The 18,180-nt window shown below is 35.4% G+C and overlaps 1 long non-coding RNA gene across 1 annotated transcript; it reads left to right on the top strand.

The window, feature by feature from the left end:
* The first annotated feature begins 3,557 nt into the window (after positions 1–3,557).
* On the top strand, positions 3,558–6,002 carry LOC142171382 (uncharacterized). Its single transcript, XR_012700943.1, has 2 exons — positions 3,558–4,596; positions 5,402–6,002. It is a non-coding gene; the product is annotated as an uncharacterized LOC142171382 (long non-coding RNA).
* The last annotated feature ends 12,178 nt before the right edge of the window (positions 6,003–18,180 follow it).

Here is an 18,180-nt window from a genome sequence, read left to right as displayed (position 1 = left end):
AATATTTTCATTTTTTTCAGTTTTTAGTAAAAACAAATTCAGTTTTGTCCAGATTTTACAAAAAATAATTGCTTTAGAAAATTACTTTTCGGGTATGGGTAATGGGTATTTTTAATTAATTAGGAGATATTTAGAATTGACCAACATGACGATGACATGTGTCCCTCCGTTTAAATGAGGGCTATATTTGAACCCAAAGTATGACTGGAGGGGTATAGATAACCCAATAGTATAACGATGGGTATTTTTAAACCATTTTCGAAAATACAGGGATATATTTGGCCATTTGCCGTAAAATGTATTGTATCTAGAAGTGGAAGAAGACAAAAGTTAAAGAGAGCGTCTTTTTAAAGAGGGAAATTTTAGAAAATGTGCTGTTTGGTTAGATATTGATGACGGATAGTCAAGATGTATATTATCACTTTTAGCCCGTGACGGAAACTATTTATATTTGATAGTCGAAAAAGTGTATAGGATTTGTATAATTTTTATATATAACCTACAAAATATATATACACACAAAAAAATATATAAATTTTATACATTTTTTTGGTTATTATTTTTACAGCGGCTATACAATGTCATTTTTCCAATTACATTTATCGTAAAATAAGTCAAATACTTGGGCTTTTTTTAGTTTAAACTATGTGTAGTGACAGTATCTATATAATAACATATGTTTTATATAATTTGCTCTTTATTTAACTGTTGTTGGTGAATGCATACAAGTTGTTTGATAAAATGTCCTTGTAAGTTTTATACAAAAACCTCGTACCTTTGGAAAACTTTAAAAGTTCATAGTATTAGTTTATTGTATGTAAAATGAAAAAAACAGGACTGACTTGAGGAACAATCTAAAGAGGTAAGTCCGAATCATGTTGTTTGGTCACTCTTAAGCTTATTTTGTGCTATCTCGCTACTCCATCGTCTTCTCATTAGTTGAATTTTATAGAAATTCGTAGATCTTCATGGAGTTTTTATATTTCAAGTTTAATTGTAATAATCACCCTTCAATGTGATATGTCTTTTCATCTTCTTGACTTTCTCCATGGTTCTATACTTCAAAAAAAGGGCAGCATGGTGCACTAAACAGTCTTAACTTATATTTTCGCAAAAGGCTGTTTTCACAGCTCGAACCTAGGACCTCCTTATCATATGACAACAACTTTACCAGTTAAGCTAAGGGTCCCCTTCCATAGTTCTATACTTCAATAAGTAATAAATTGTTGCGAACTCATTAAGTATGCGTATTTTATTGAACTTGCAGGTTTTGATTGAGGTCTCATACATTTTTGAAGTATGTGGGTTCACCGGAGTTCATTTAGGATGGACTGCAATTCCCAAAACACTAGTATATTTTGATGGATTTCCTGCAGCAAAAAAATTCAATCGCATTGTTTGTACATGCTTCAATGGAGTTAGTTATGTCCATGTCCCTGCTGCTTAAAAGTTATAAACATAAATGAAATTGAATATAGAGTTACATTTAGGCTAATGATATTAATTTTTCGACTGGAGTAGCTTTTCTATTCCTTGCCTGGACCCATTTTCATGGATTACAAGGTTTCAAATATCAAACTCCGAGTATATATATGGAGAAATTTACTCTCTTCTTGCTATTAAAAGATGGAAATTGTAGTTTGATTCGTTCATTTTTATAGATGGTAATAGAATTCAAGAAATTACAATAAAGAATATGCATGTTACTCGCTGGGGCTCGAATGATTATTCATACACTTTCTGATCGTGTCCTTTCGTGGAGTGTCGTACAATTTTCTTACTAACGAAAAATGATATAATTTGTATCCCAAAAGTAACATGGAGTTCGTGGAATTTCTTTTGGCTTCTTATGGTGGACATGGCCCAAGACGGGAAGTTGTGGATGTGAACATTAAAGTTGTAGGTTAGGAGGTAGTTGTGCATATTTCTACGGTGCACTAGAGTGAGGCTAGTCTGTTAGGACTTAGTCTTAGACTATTAGTGGTTTATGTTTAGTTCACATCACTCTTTCGTTCCTCTTAGTGTCGGGCTTTATTTACTGGTTATTGTTTTGCTTTTAATCTATTTTCTGGTTCTGGTGATGCTATTATTTTTTCATATGGTTTCTATTGAGGGTACTGATATATTGACTCTTTTCGTCTTCTTGAGCCTAAGGTCTTTCAGAAACAGACCTCGGAGTAGCAGTAAGATCTGCGTACATATTACCCTCCCAATACTTCAATAGTGAAATTTCACTGGATCGTTATTGTTGTTGTTGCTATGGTGTGAAACCTCTTAATTGTTGATTTTGTGATTTTTATCTCTTGAAATATATGCAACTGTTTATGGGTGCTTCTACCTCTTTTATTCCAAAAATTGAACCAAAGTTGTGAATAGTTTTATGTAAGCTCTAGCTAGCCACATTGTATTAACTTTGTCCCGGCCTTGACATCCTCTACTTGATTCATTTTAACTGTTCGCCTTTTAGCTTGGTCCTGCTGTGTATGGAGTTGGGTATCAAAGACTTGTTTTAAATTCTTTGTAAATATAGAGGGAAGAGGAATTTATAGACATAGGTTAATTTATAGACATAACATACGCTTCGAATTAAGCAAACCATACATAATATTCCTGCCCGGGCAATGAAAGGAATGACTACAAAATAAAAATTACACTTTAATTATGGCTATTCTTACCCGGCAATGAAAAGGAATGACTACTAATTAAATAAAAAAGTTACCGCTTAATTATGGCTATTACCATAAGTGACTCATGCCAATTGCCAGCATATTACGTACTATAAATAGTAAGGGGTCGTTTAGTAGGAGGTGTAAGAAAAAATAATGCAAGCATTAGCTCTATGCATTACTAGTACCTCGTTTGGTATATTTTTTCAACCTATGTATAACTAATACTTGTATTAGTTATACATTATACTTGCTATTATGCTATGTATAAACAGTGCATAGAAAACCATGACATTAGTAATGCAAGAGTTTTTAATACTTGCATAAATATGGTTAAAGATCTACTTGCCCCCCTCAAATCCCTAATAAAAGCCCATATCAAATATTTTTCCCATATTATTAACAAACGCATGTAAATAGTGGAAATTTCATGTGACTGACCATGTTATCGTTCCAAACAAGTGATTATTATGCACGGAATGTATCCACATCTAGTTTTGAATTAACGTCACAACTTTACCTAGTTTCACTTCATTGAGCAACATACTTTGAAAATGGAGCATCAAAAGAGCCTCAGCCTTTCCTTTCTTGTTCTGTTATCTATAAAGTTAATTTTTATAGCTAAAGTTAAAAATTGTGGAGGGTACTTTTGTAAATATCTAATTTTTTAAAAATTATGCAATGCTTTAATACACCAAATCAAACAGTGGATAAAAAATTATTTTAACATAACTAGTGTCAGCATTACTAATACACTTTATTCAGCACTATTATTATACCTCGTACCAAACGACCCCTAAAGGTGTAAGAACTCTTGGAATTACGTATACCCCTACTTCGTTTAGGGATTAGTCCAAAACGCCAAGCAATTTTTTATTGCACAGTTTGGATCTTTTTCGTCAAGGTAGTTGAATTTAATCTATTATTTCTTTTTTTTAATAAATAAATTAGTCAGAGTTTTGCAATTTGTATAATTTTTGAGGTTTCAGACCTTTTGCAGTTTTTCTCTAATACTTCTACACAGTTGTTTATCCCCCTCCTCCATTGTTTATTCGAAGCAAATTTTCAGTCTTTAAACCCTAAACGAGCATATAAAATTTTAAAACAAAAAATCCAACCTTTGGTTCCTGGTTTTTGCAATTTGTTTAACATGGTTTAATTTCTGCTACAAAAATAAATATTCGAAAGTGGTATGATTGGTTATGTTTTCTGATGACCCTTTGAAGTTTTTTAGTTGATCTAATCAGTAACGTTTCTGCAAATTTATTATATGGGTTTTAACTTTTAAGTCTTTACTAGTGTTTAAGGTAGTGTTATGAAGTTGATAAATCTGTCTTATTGTGTGAATATTTTATGATCATTTGATATCTGTGGCCTACTTATGAAGTAGTTGTATATTGGTGATGTTGCTAGCCCCTTATATTCAACTTCTTTTGCCAAATTGCCATCTGCATTTATTCTTTTTTAGTTCTCCTTTGTTATTTTGGATTTAGTTTTCTAAATATCCTGTATTATTATTTCTTGTTATCGGTACTTCTTACATCTTCTCTTTAGTCGAGGGTCTTCCGCAAATAGCCTATCTGCCCTTCCAGGGTAGGAGTAAGGCTGCGTACATCCTATCCTTCCCAGATCTCACTTCCGGATTACACTGGATGTTGTTGTTGTAATTCTCTTTTTGCAGTTGTTAGTGAAAAAACAGCTTCTTGAACATATCCTTCTCCTTAATTTTATCCCTTTCTTGTAAGACGGCAAAATATAAATCAATACATGAATTCTATCTGCAGCCAGATGGGTGATGCTATCCCTCTATGTGCCTCTCCCTGTGGCAATGCGACGGTTTCCTATCAGAAGGGCACGCAGAGCTTGAAGGTCGTGGTTTCAATTTACAAGAAGATTAGGCTTCCAGAGGCATTTGGTGGTCAATCAGATGGTAAGTCTTTTCACCTAAAGATTGTGTTTCTTGACTTGAAATTATGTGGTTTAATCCTAGCAATTTATCACATACGAACATATAGTTAACTTGGTAGTCTTAATGAGGGGGCTAGAGCTGCGAATCCAAGCAAGGCAGCTCAGCGAAGTATCCAAGTATCAGCCCAACTCTATCTCCTGGGTCCCAGGAATAGAGTCTGCACAAAAACGTGCAGATAATATGAGTACGATAATTCACGTGTACTTAATAAATATCAAGTCTATCCCTAACAGGGTAGTGGACGTACGGTGAATGTTCCTAGGATATCTTATAGGATCTTTGAAATTTAGTACATAACAGTAATTTTCTGGTGCTTTTTGAGATGGAATCCATTTGTATATGATGCTTGATACTAGAATCAACTAAAGTGGGGTGTACAAACACTTTTAGACTAGTGGACTATTGAACAAATTTCATATGGCAGAAGGAAGCTGTACTTAAGGAATGTATACACAATGTAATAAGTTGGACAATGTAGTCAGTGTGTCATAATCTTGCCATTGATATTGCCATAAATTTATGAATATTCGTAGGAGCGGATGTAATTATAGTGTTTTTCTAGCTTGGATGCCAGAACAATGCCACAACTTCTTTGCTGATATAGTTTGGAGACGAGAAGTTACTTCTTTTTAGACTTTGAAAGTGGTGATTTTTATTGCAAGTTGCCCTCTCCAATTGTGCTTGTTCATGGTCTTGGTGTGCTTGATTTTGTGTTTTCGTAACTTTCTTTGAGATGCTGAATATGTTCTTCTTGTGTTTATTTCAGGGGGTCTTGTAAGGCTTGAAGACATATGGTGGCTTATTTATAGTTACTTTTCCTTCTTGTCTATAGTCGCTGCCCTCCTGAATTTAGAACATGTTCTATGTGTTTGGTCACTTCATGCACATATCATATGATATTGTAGAAAAAGACTTATTGCTGGAATTAGTAATGCAAGTTCTTGTTTACATGGTGGACGGAGAATTGTTAGTTAGAGCTTTGGCTTTGACCTTCTGCGTTGGTTTATGCTTCTATAGATACATGATATATTGTGCTCCCGAAGTACCCGAACATCCTAAAAAGGAGTTGGAGCGGCTGCCTGTCTGATTTGAAGGTGTCCGTAGTGTAATGGTAATGTTGTTTCCGTGTGACCTATAGGTCATGGGTTCGAGTCGTGGAATCAGTCATTGATATTTGCATTAGGTTAAGCTGTTACATCACACACCATTGGGATGCGGCCCTTCCCCGACCTTGCATGAATGTGGGATGCTTCGTGCACCGAGCTGTTTTTTTATTTTATAGCTTATATTTGTACTCTTATCATTGTGTAACCCGTATCAATTGTACGTCAATAGAGAAAAGGAAAAACATTTAGATATAGTTTCCATCAGGATTCGGCACATTTTTATTAAATATTAGAATGAATGAATTTGCCTCTATGAAAGGGCCCAAAAAATAGAAAGTTTTGGTTGTCTACGTGAAAAATTGGACAAAACATTTTAAAAAGTGTCTCTTGTGTATCTAATTTTTTTTTATTGAATAAAGTTCATTTATTGAAAAGCACGTGCCACGACCCAATTTAACGTATAGGTCGTGATGGCGCCCGACACTACAGCTAGGCAAGCCAACAAATAAATTAAACATATATCTATTATTTTCAGAAAAAGTTTCTAAGTAATTGTTTTCAATCTTTTACTAGCAATATTAACGAGAATATAAAAGACTCCGATTAGTTTAAATTCTAGAAAATAATACCAATGTATGTGCCAAGGCCTGGTGTCACAAGTGTATGAGCATCTATTAGATTTTACAAAATTTCAAATATTGTCTGAAATAAAATAGACAGAATATAAATATAAGAAGAAACACTGGTAGGTGCAGAACGGCTCAGAAAGGTAGCTCACCACTATGCTTCTGGATAATATGGGTGTAAGACAATAGGTCCCCCACTAGTACTTGCTTCAGGTCCTGCACCAAAAAGTACAGCAAGTGTAGTATGAGTACGTAAACAACGTGACCCAATAAGTATCAAGTCTAATCACGAAGTGGTAGAGACGAGATGGCCGATTTTGACACTCACTATGAGTCAATAATAATAATTGAAATACAACTAGAATATCTAAATCAACATGATTCACAAAATATAACAATAATTTATTTAACCAGCAAAAATAATTAAATTCCTTCAATTCCAATAAATTTCCAATTTGTCAATTAGTCTCATTTACAGGATTACCAATAATTCCTTAACAAGCAGGGATAATAATTCTTTAAATTCCAAAGATTTTCAATTTATCAATTAGCTTCACAAACTACAATAATATCAAAGTATCGTGTAATTATTATTATTAAGAATGATTTCTGCCGAGGACGTACGACCCGATCCAGAACGTCGTGTACACTGCCGAGGGATATGCGGAACGATCCATAGATGCATCTATCCTGCCGAGGCGTTCGGCCCACTTCACAAGAAAGAGGACATTTTCTTATGTACCTCCGGAAGGAGAGTATATTCATTAAAAGATAAATTAGGGAAGAAGAACAATTTCTCTTAAAAATTAATTAATTTAAACAAAGAATCAAGCATATGAGATTTTCATCCTTTAATACTTTTATCTAACAATTGTGTTATATATATATTGAGTCCTAACTACCCGGACTTTAGCATTTATAGTAGCTACGTACAGACTCTTGTCACCTCGTGCGTACGTAGCCCCCACAATTAGCAACATTTATTAATTTTTAATCACCTATGGGGTAATTTCCCCCTCACAAGATTAGACAAGAAACTTACCTCAATTTGCTCCAAGTTAATCCACTAGAATGCCTTCTCCATGATTATCCAACTCTGTCCGGCTCGAATCTAGACAAAATAATTCGTTACAATCACTAAAAATTATAGTAATCAATTCTATAAGAAAATTCTACATTTTTCAATAAAATCTGAAATTAACTCAAAAATCATCCATGGGGCCCGCTTCTCGGAATCCGGTGAAAGTTACGAAATATGAACGTCCATTCAACCACAAGTCTACCCATACCAAAATTACTAAATTCCGTAACAATTCGGCCCTCAAATCTATCCAAGAGGGTTTTTTAACTTTTTCCAACTCAATTTACTAATTAAATAATAAAAACAGTGATGGATTCGGGTAATTTCACAAATATTGAGTTAAGAACACTTACCCTGTTATTTTCTCTGAAAATATCCCAAAAATCGTCCAAATACGAGTTCCAAATCGTTAAAAATGGAAAAGTGGGATGATAGAACTGAAACTCTCTGCCTAGTGATTCCTTCTACGCGATCGCGGACCAACTCACGCGATCGCGTAACACAAATTTTTTTGCCTAGAAAATAACCCTACGCGATAGCATACCTTCTCACGCGATCGCGAAATACAGTCTTCCCAAGCTTACGCGTTCGCGAGCCTCCTCACGCGATCGCGAAGCATTTAGCGCGTGGTCCAACTTCTGCTTCGTTTCCTCTTTGTGAACGCGATCTTAGCCACGCGTTCGTATAGCACGACTTGCAAAACCTATGCGGTCGCGGACTCACCCACGCGATCGCATAGCACAAAATTTCAGCTGCCCAATTAACCCTACGCGATCGCATACCTTCTCACGCGATCGCGTAGAAGGAAACCAGAACCTGCAGAAACCAGAACTTCAGCTATCAAGCCAAGTCCAAAATGATTCGTTAAGCATCCGAAACTGACCCGAGCCCCTCGGGACCTCAACCAATTATACAAACAAGTCCTAACACATCATACAAATTTAGTCGAGTCCTCAAATCACATCCAACAACACTAAAAACATGAATCACACATCGATTCAAGCCTAATGAACTTTGAAATTTCCAATTTCTACAAACGACGCCGGAACCTACCAAATCAAGTCCGATTGACCTCAAATTTTACACGCAAGTCATAATGACATAACGAATCTATGAAAATTTTTGGAGCTGGATTCCGACTCCGGTATCAAAAGTCAACTCCCCAATCAAACTTCCAAACTTAAATTCATCTTTTAGCCATTTCAAGCCTAATTTAACTACGAACTTCCAAATAAAATTTTGAACACGCTCCTAAGTCCAAAATCACCATACGGAGCTATTGGAATCGTCAAATCCTGATTCCGGGATTGACCAACTATCCCCGCAAGTCATAAATCGGGAAGTTTTATTTTAAGGAACATGGTTCTAAAAGTTAAAATGAACGGCTGGGTCATTACAGCCCGATCTCCAGGTCATGATTTGAGATCTTGTATCAAGGTAATTGAATATAGGATTAGATTCCAGTTTTGCAATTTTTGTTTTTATTTTCCCTATAAATTAAATAAATCAGAATTTGCACTTTGCATAAATCAGATCATTTTCCTGCTTCTACACGGTTCCCTTTGTTTCCTTTAGTTCTTTCCCCTCCTTGCAAATTTTCAGTCTTTGAAACCTAAAGCAACAGAGCAAGTATTTCAATTTTATGAGTTCTAAATTCTAGAATAATGCCAGAGTTATAACAATTATAGGTGTATCAAATTACTGTGTCATACCATAAAAGTATGAGAGAGGGTGATTGAAGCGAGAGTAAGGAGGACAGTGTCTATATCCGACAACCAGTTCAGGTTCATGCCGGGTCATTCTACTACGGAAGCTATACACCTTATTAGGAGGTTAGTGGAACGATACGGGGAGAGGAAGAAGGATCTGCACATGATGTTTATTGACTTAGAGAAGGCGTACAATAAGGTTCCTAGAGAAGTTCTATATAGATGCTTAGAGGCAAAAGGCGTGCCGGCTGCCTACATTTGGGATATTAAGGACATGTATGATGGGGCTAAGACTCAGGTTAGGACTGTAGGAGGCGACTCTGAGTAGTTTCCAGTTGTTATGGGTTTACACCAAGGTTTTGCGCTCAGCCCGTTCTTATTTTCTCTGGTGATGGACGTGTTAACACACCATATTCGAGGGGAGGTGCCATGGTGTATGTTATTCGCCGATGACATAGTTCTGATTGATGAATCGCGAACTAGTATTAACAAGAGGTTGGAGGTGTGGCGACAGGCCCTTGAGTCTAAGGGTTTCAAACTGAGCAGGACGAAGACGGAATACATGGAGTGTAAGCTCAGCACTGAGCTGAGAAAAGTGGGCGTGGAAGAGAGGCTTGAATCATAGGTCTTACCAAGTAGTGGCAATTTCAAGTATCTTGGATCGGTTATTAAGAGAGGAGGGGAGATAGACGAGGATGTCACACACCGTATTGGGGTAGGGTGGATGAAGTGGAGGTTAGCATCTGGAGTCTTGTGTGATAAGAGAGTGCCACCGATACTCAAAGGTAAGTTTTACAAAGCGGTGGTTAGACCGGCCATGATGTATGGAGTTGAGTGTTGGCCTATTAAGAACTCACATATCCAGAAGATGAAAGTAGCAAAAATGAGGATGTTGAGGTGGATGTACGGACACACTAAGATGGATAAGATCAGGAATGAAGATATTCAGGAGAAGGTGGGTGTGGCTCCCATTGATGACAAGATGCGGGAAGCGAGTCTCAGATGGATCGGACACGTACAAGGAGAAGCCCAGATGTTCATGTAAGGAGGTGTGAGAGGCTGTCTTTGGAGAGCACGAGAAGAGGTAGAGGATGACCTAAGAAATATTGGGGAGAGGTGATCAGGAAGGACATGGCGAGGCTTCAGATTTTCGAGGACATGACTCTTGATAGGAAGGTGTGGAGGTCGAGTATTAGGGTTGTAGGTTAGGAGGTAGTTGAGTCTACCTTACTTCGAACCTTTGTGAGGCTAGTATGGTATGATTTTTGTCGATGTCAGCTAGTGGCAATGTTGTGTCTTACTACTCTTTTGTTTTCCATAGTGTCGCGTCTATGTACTCTCTTTCACGTTTGCTTTGCATCTACTTTCTCATTTACATGATGCTATTTTTCCTATGGTTTCTATTGGTGATAATGATATTGTCTCTTTTCGTCTTCTTAAGCCGAGGGTCTTTCGGAAACAGCCTCTCTACTCCCTCAGGTAGGGGTAAAGTCTGCGTACACATTACCCTCCCCAGACCCCACTAGTGAGATTTCACTGAGTCGTTGTTGTTGTTCTTGTTGTTGTTGACATCGAATATACATATTTAGTGAAATTTTTAATACAAAACATAATATCTGGACGAAATAAGTCGGATTCGACTGAACCTGTGTGTTACCTTCTAGCTTTGCCCCTGCTTTAGGGAACATTTAAAATAAAGGAAATCCAAGCTAGGTTCTTGGATTTTGAATTTTTTGTTTCAGTCGCTTGAACATGTTTGTTTTTTCAATTCTACAAAAATTGTAGCCTACAGAAGATAGTGGTATGAATAATTTGTTTGTGTTTTTGATGAATAAACTTCATTTTTGGATTTATTGGGGCTCATTGTCTCTGCCATTTTATTTATGCATGGGAATTGACTTTACAAGTAGTGGCTTCAAGTTGTTTGGTGACTTTTTTCCTTGTGGATATTTCAACCTCTATGAGTTATATTAGTGTAGGTTATCTATATCACATCGCTTGAGATATGATCATTTCCCGAACCCTAAATGAATGCGTGATACTTTGTATATTTGGTTGTCCTTGCCCTTGAATATGAGTTCTGTATATATAATATATATACTGTTAGCTAAAGAGAGTTCATAATTAGTTTTTCACCTCCCAAAAAAAAACGTAAGTACTACATGGGTTTGAGATCAAATTAGTTGTCATTGTGATTCCTTTTGTAATAGAGATTTCAATAAGAGAACAACTACTCAACTAAGAGCCCGTTTGGACATAATTTTTTTTTTTTTCCAAAATATTTTCACTTTTTTTTTAAATCAGCTCAAATTTTCATTTGAAGATGCATTTTGGAAATTTTCAAAAATTTGAAAAACTCTAAAAACCTGTTTTTCAATATTTTTACTCACAAAACTTCAAAAACAACCCAAAATTATATTTATATCCAAACACAACTCTAAATTTCAAATATCATTTTCAATTGAAAAAATATTTTCCCGTATTTTAGAATTATACAATTCTTATGTCCAAACGCCCACTAAAGTAGTATGAAAATGCAAAAACTCATTTATTAATTTGATGGGATAGAGTTCTATACATAAAATTTAGATTATATAAAATATAATACAACTAGCCAAACACACTCTCATAATCAGCTGAAGTTTTGCTCTTGCAAATTTAAATGCTATGCAAGCTTGATGTACACCGTATATATAAGAATCTTTGATAAAGCATGATAATTATAGGCACGTGTGTTTGGTAAGAAAAATAAACCATTTTTTGCTGTTTAACGATAATATTTTCCAAGTAAATATTTTTTTACCAAAACGGAAGATATAACTTCCTTTACAAATCATAAAACCATCAATAACCGATGATTACGGAATGGATATATATATAATATAAAAAAAAACGATAGATGGATAATATTGTATATCAATATATTGATAATAGTAGTACTGCATTAGGCCTAAGAAAATAAATATTAACAGCATTAATTACACTAGAGTATACTAGTATGTGCCAAAATATATCAATTTTACTATATGGTACTTTGGACAAGAGTGGGTTGCTCTAGTGGTAAGACCCTCCACTTTCAACCAAAAGGTTGGAAGAAGGGAGTCGAGGGTCTATCGAAACAACCTCTCTACCCCAGGGTAGGGGTAAGGTCTGCGTACAAACTACCCTCCCCAAACCCCACTAATGAGATTATATTGGGTTGTTGTTGTTGTTGTTGTTGTTGTTATTGTTGTTGTTGTATATGGTACTTTGTCCATATCTCCTTGCTCAAAAGGGTGGGGGTTTGGGTGGGGGTGGGAGGGGGTGGAGATGGGGTTGGAGATAAAGAGGAGGAAATTATGAGCAACATGTGGAAAAATCTTTGAGCTTGTAAGTTGTTCTAATATGTTTCAAAAACTTTTTCATTAGGTAAAATACACTGCATCAAAATATATTTATACATATTCTTTCATTAAAGTTAATCTATTATTATAAATTAAGTGTAAATGTTAAAATTGAACTCTTTAGATTTACAATTCATCTATAATATAAATCAAAAAAGAACTACCAAACATTAATACTGAACTAATTTGGGTGTGAGAATAATATTAATTATTAATAATACAATATATTATGGGGTATTAGACTTGTGATGTCTACTCCATCTACGAACATATTTTTCAGTGGTCGAACAACATTACAATTATAGTATTAACCAAATAAATATTTAATGCTAAGCTAAAATATTACAAAATAAAGACACAAAATTACGTAAGACAAACCTCTACCAATTTTAATCCTTTCACTTGGATAATCAGAATGATGGAAGCCAATAAACATATTTGAAAAGCGGCAATTTCTCTATGTAGTGCCTGAAGAATTCCACTAAGCATTACCAACATCAACAATAAAAGCCTCAATAGCATGACGAATGGCCATCTTCCTACAATATTAACAAAACCAAGATTGAACACTAACTCAAAATACAAAAGAAATGCATAGATTTATTTATGTCAATATCTCGCAGCAATAGCGGATATAGCCCTAGTCTCCACACGGGCTCCGGTAAACAAAAGGAAACCAACCCTAAATACATTGCAAAAAGCTAACACAATATTTGAGGAAACAACATACCAAATAGTTATGGTCTAGGAAGTGGCTCGTGTGCACACTGAATAACGCAAACAACCGCTGGCATAATAGTCTCCAAAGCATATCTATCATATTCTCTCACGGAGAAATCGAACAACAGAACGCAAAATGCGTAAAATAAATCGAAGTCTGTAGCAACCGGTCTCAAAAGCATAAGCATGGAAAAATTGGAGACTGATGCAGTAAAAATAACCCAATACAGCAAAGGACCAGCCAAATCACCTTTTCTATAGTCCAATGCGAAAATAAAACCAAGCATCCCGAGCAGTCCTACAATGTTGCAGAACTTCACATATTTTGGTTTGATCAAACCATAAGCACACGAGCCTTCAAACATTCTGAAGTTACCACCATGATACAGAAAGAACCAAGCATGACCGATCCCGCAGTGAAGCTGAGCCAACTGATGTCTTGATCCACTGTTTACCCATCAAATATCAAGAGCCCTGCACATCCCAAATAGGAGAATACAAATAGTAGAAACCACAAAATTTGTTCCCAATCCCTCATTGCACCCACCTGCACCATTTTTACACACATCACACTAACACTTTACTAAACTCTAGCACAAATAAAGGCAGCCAAAACATATTCCACAGTAGAGTAAATCCCCAAATTAACCTATTCAGTAAGTATTAAAAAATACCATTTATCAACAACATCTTAGTACTACTACTATTATACTACATAAATCTCAAACATTTATATTGAAGAAAATATTATTAACAAAAGTTTATATAACATTGACATTGAATAAAAGTCAGGTCCAACACTGTAATCTATCACAATAACCGTCTTCTAATCCTGGAGAACATGTTTACAAGATTTCTTCTCGTAAAGTTAACAAATGCAAAGAAAGAAAAGCAGCAAAAAATAAATACAAAGGGACTATTGAAAATAAAAGTTGAAAGATGATTCTGCATTTTCTACTTCTATAAACAAATCCCAGAAAACGAAGAAACTAAGCAAACAGTAAATAAGAAACTCATTGCAGCATCAGGATTTAAGAATCCATCAAATTCACCCGTCAAAATCAAAACTTTTCAATTTCTTCCACCTAATTTCGTGGTTTTAACACGTTCGCTTTACAATTATATATGGCTTAATTAACGGATTATTACGCATTTTAATATATATGTGCATTTTTACCTTTGACCGCTTTTTAATTACTCGATTATGGCGTTATGGAATTATCTTGAAACGAACCACGTGTGTACGAATCCATTTTATTTAGTGTACTAAAAATCATTTCATACGTACGTGTACGTGATTAATAACACTTTATTATTTGTTAAGATTGTTTGGCCAAAGTCGCGCGAATGCATATCTTGATTTATTTTTGAAATCGTAATTATGTTATGCGAACGTATACATAATCATGATAGTAGATTAAAGGCACGCTGTCACGACTCGAAATTCCCACCTTCGGACCGTGATGATGCCTAACATTTCACTTTCTAGGCAAGCCAACGTTAGAATAATATTAGCCATTTTAAAATAATTTTTAAATTTATTAATAACAAAGAAACAAATGCGGAAGTAAAGTTTGAAATATAGTGAATAATCCATAAAAATAATGGTGTCTAAATACCATCTCAGAATTGATGTCATAGGTGCATGATCTTCTAGAATAATACAAATAATGGTATGAATAAAATAAAGCTGTCTGAAAACAAATACACAGCTAAAATAAGATAGACGGGGACTTCAGAACTGCGGACGATGTGCAGTTATACCTCAAGTCTCCTCTGAGTAGCTGAAATCCGAGCAAGTCTATGGTACGCCGCTGAGACCAACTCCGAAATCTGCACAAGAAGTGCAGAGTGTAGTATCAGTACAACCGGCCCCATGTACTGGTAAGTGCTGAGCCTAACCTCGACGAAATAGTGACTAGGCTAATGCAGGTCACTTACATTAACCTGTACGCAATATTAGTAACAATAATATAAATGAATCAGGTAACTCATTTTTAATAGTTGAAGCCAACTCAACAGTCATAACCAATTATTATTTCAACCAATTTTCGTTGCAGCGTGCAACCCGTTCCCACAATATATTCATTTTCAACCCTCCAATATATTTATTTTAATCAAGTATATATATAGACTTTAAAATAAGTCTGTTGCGGCGTGCAACCCGATCCCCCAATATGGACTTTTTAATAAGTCTGTTATGGCGTGCAACCCGATCCCCCAATATGGACTTTTAATAAGTCTGTTGCTTCGTGCAGCCCGATCCCCCAATATAGACTTTTAAACAAGTCTGTTGCAGCGTGCAACCCGATCCTCCAATATATTCATTTCGATCAATTTTGTTGCGGCGTGCAACCCGCTCCTCCAATATATTCTTTTACCAATTCTTATAGAAGAAATTGCCCCAATAAATGCAACAATTAATATAACATTATAAGACAACAAACATACAATAATTATGATTTAATTATGAAACAAACAATGATAAATAGCAATTTATTATGAAAATCAAGGAAAAATTGGCAGTTTAATATTTAATATACTAAATATCAAGTAGCAATTAATGCACATAAATCAAATAAGTATATAGCAATTATTGCAGGAATTCAAGAACTAATATTTGACAAATAATTGGAAAGAAACAATTTTTATAACAATTAGTTTGTGTATTAAAACAAATTTAGGATTTTAAAATAATTATGCAAATAATTAATTTGACGACGTATGGATACTCGTCACCTCGCCTATACGTCGTTCACATGCATTTCACATAACAAATAATTTAAGGGTTCTATTCCCTCAGGTCAAGGTTAACCACGACACTTACCTCGCTTTTCAATTTCAATCAATTACTCGACCACAACTTTTCCTTTTAAATTTGACTCCAAAAGCTTAAAATCTATTAACAAATAATTCGATATACTCAATACAAATCGTAAGAATTAATTCCATATGAATTTACTAATTTTCCAGATAAAATCCAAAATTCGCTTTTAAAAATTGATAGTGGGGCCCACGTCTCAAATCTCGGAAAAGTTTACGAAATCCGAACACCCATTCCGAGACGAGTCCAACCATACAAAAATTATCAAATTCCGATGTCAAATGGACCTTCAAATCTTAAATTTTCGTTTTTGGAAGATTTTACAAAAATCTGATTTTCTCCCAAAATTTCACGGATTCATGATATAAATGAGTATGAAATCATGAAATATAATCAATAAAGGATAAGGATTACTTACCCCAATATTTTACCGTAACAATCGCCCAAGAATCGCCTTACCCGAGCTCAAAAATGGAAAATGATTGAAAATGGGACGAAATCCCATTTCCAGCTGTTTGCCCAGATTTTACCTTATGCGATTGCGTATAATACTTCGCGATCGCGAAGCACATTTTTGGCTGCCCAGCTTTTTTCTCTACGTGAATGCGAAGCACAATTTCTTAGCTTTCCGCGATCGCGGACATCATTGTGCAATCGCGAAGTACAATTTTTGTGCTTCAGCTTCTTCCTCATTCCTTCTACGCGAACGCGGCTTGGCCCCCGCGTTCGCGGTGCTTTGCCTGCTGTCACTGTACGATCGCGGACCTCACTATGCGATCGCATAGTACAACTTTCATCCGTGACCATTAAGCCTTCGTGATCGCGGACACAGTCACGCGATCACATAGAAGGAAACCAGTAGCAGCATGCTCAGCAGTTTCATGGTTCCAAAATGCGCCGATCCTGATCCGAATTACACCCGAGCCCTCGGGGTTCCAAACCATATATGCACACAAGTCCTAAAATATCATACGAACTTGTTCGCGCGATCAGATCGCCAAAATAACACCTAGAACTACGAATCAGATACCAAATCAAAGGAAGTTTTCCACAACCGGACGTCTGAATCACGTCAAATTAACTCCGTTTCTCACCAAATTCGGCAGACAAGTCATAAATATTATAGTGGACCTATACCAGACTCCAGAACTAAAATACGGACTCGGTGTCAATAAATCCAAACCAGTAAATTCTTAAAAATCATTAAGCTTTCAAACTTTTAATTTTTCATCAAAATTTCATATCTCGGGTTAGGGACCTCGTAATTTGATTCCGAGCATACGCCCAAGTCCCAAATTATGATACGGAACTACCGACTATCAAAATACTGACCGGAGTCTGTTTGCTCAAAATGTTGACCAAAGTCAACTCAGTTGAGTTTTAAAGCTCTATTTCACATTTTACTCCATTTTCACATAAAAACTTTTCGAAAAATTTTACGGACTGCGCTCAAGTCGAGGAATAATAAATAGTATTTTTCAAGGTCTTAGAACATAGAATTATTTATTAAATTTAAAGATGATATTTTTGGATCATCTCACACGCCTAAAGCATTCTATGCAGATTCATGGGTCAATTATTTATTATCTAAAGTAGAGATTATGTGTGAAGGTTCTACAATGGAGTGTGTTTCGGACTTGAAGGTCGTACTAATTTGAAATCAAGTGTTAATAATGTTGAAATGGCACTTCTTATTAGGGAATGGTTTTTGAGCGGACAAGTGAATCCACATTTGGGTATTAAACGTTTTAACAAATTAAAGGTATTTCCTCTTAGCAATGGTTTCATCATGGATTAATGGGTGAAATTAGAATATAGCCAGATTTACAAGTGGTAATTAAAAAATAGTCATAGTTTTAAAAGTAATCGAAATTTAGCCACTTTTCATGTAAAGATAAATTTGAATGAAAACACTATTCAAAATATAAAAAATATTCCGATATAATATACTGAACTTCCAGGATAACATACTGGAGTTCCAAGATAATATACTGTAGTTCCAGCATAATATACTGGCCGAGCATAATATGCTGAAAGTTCATACACAGATGCCCCAATATCCAGTATATTATGTAGAAACTTTCCGTGTGTTGGAG

The sequence above is a fragment of the Nicotiana tabacum genome, chromosome 17, assembly GCF_000715075.1.
Source record: "Nicotiana tabacum cultivar K326 chromosome 17, ASM71507v2, whole genome shotgun sequence".
NCBI classification, from domain to species: domain Eukaryota; kingdom Viridiplantae; phylum Streptophyta; class Magnoliopsida; order Solanales; family Solanaceae; genus Nicotiana; species Nicotiana tabacum.
This window is presented reverse-complemented; position numbering and strand designations above follow the sequence as displayed.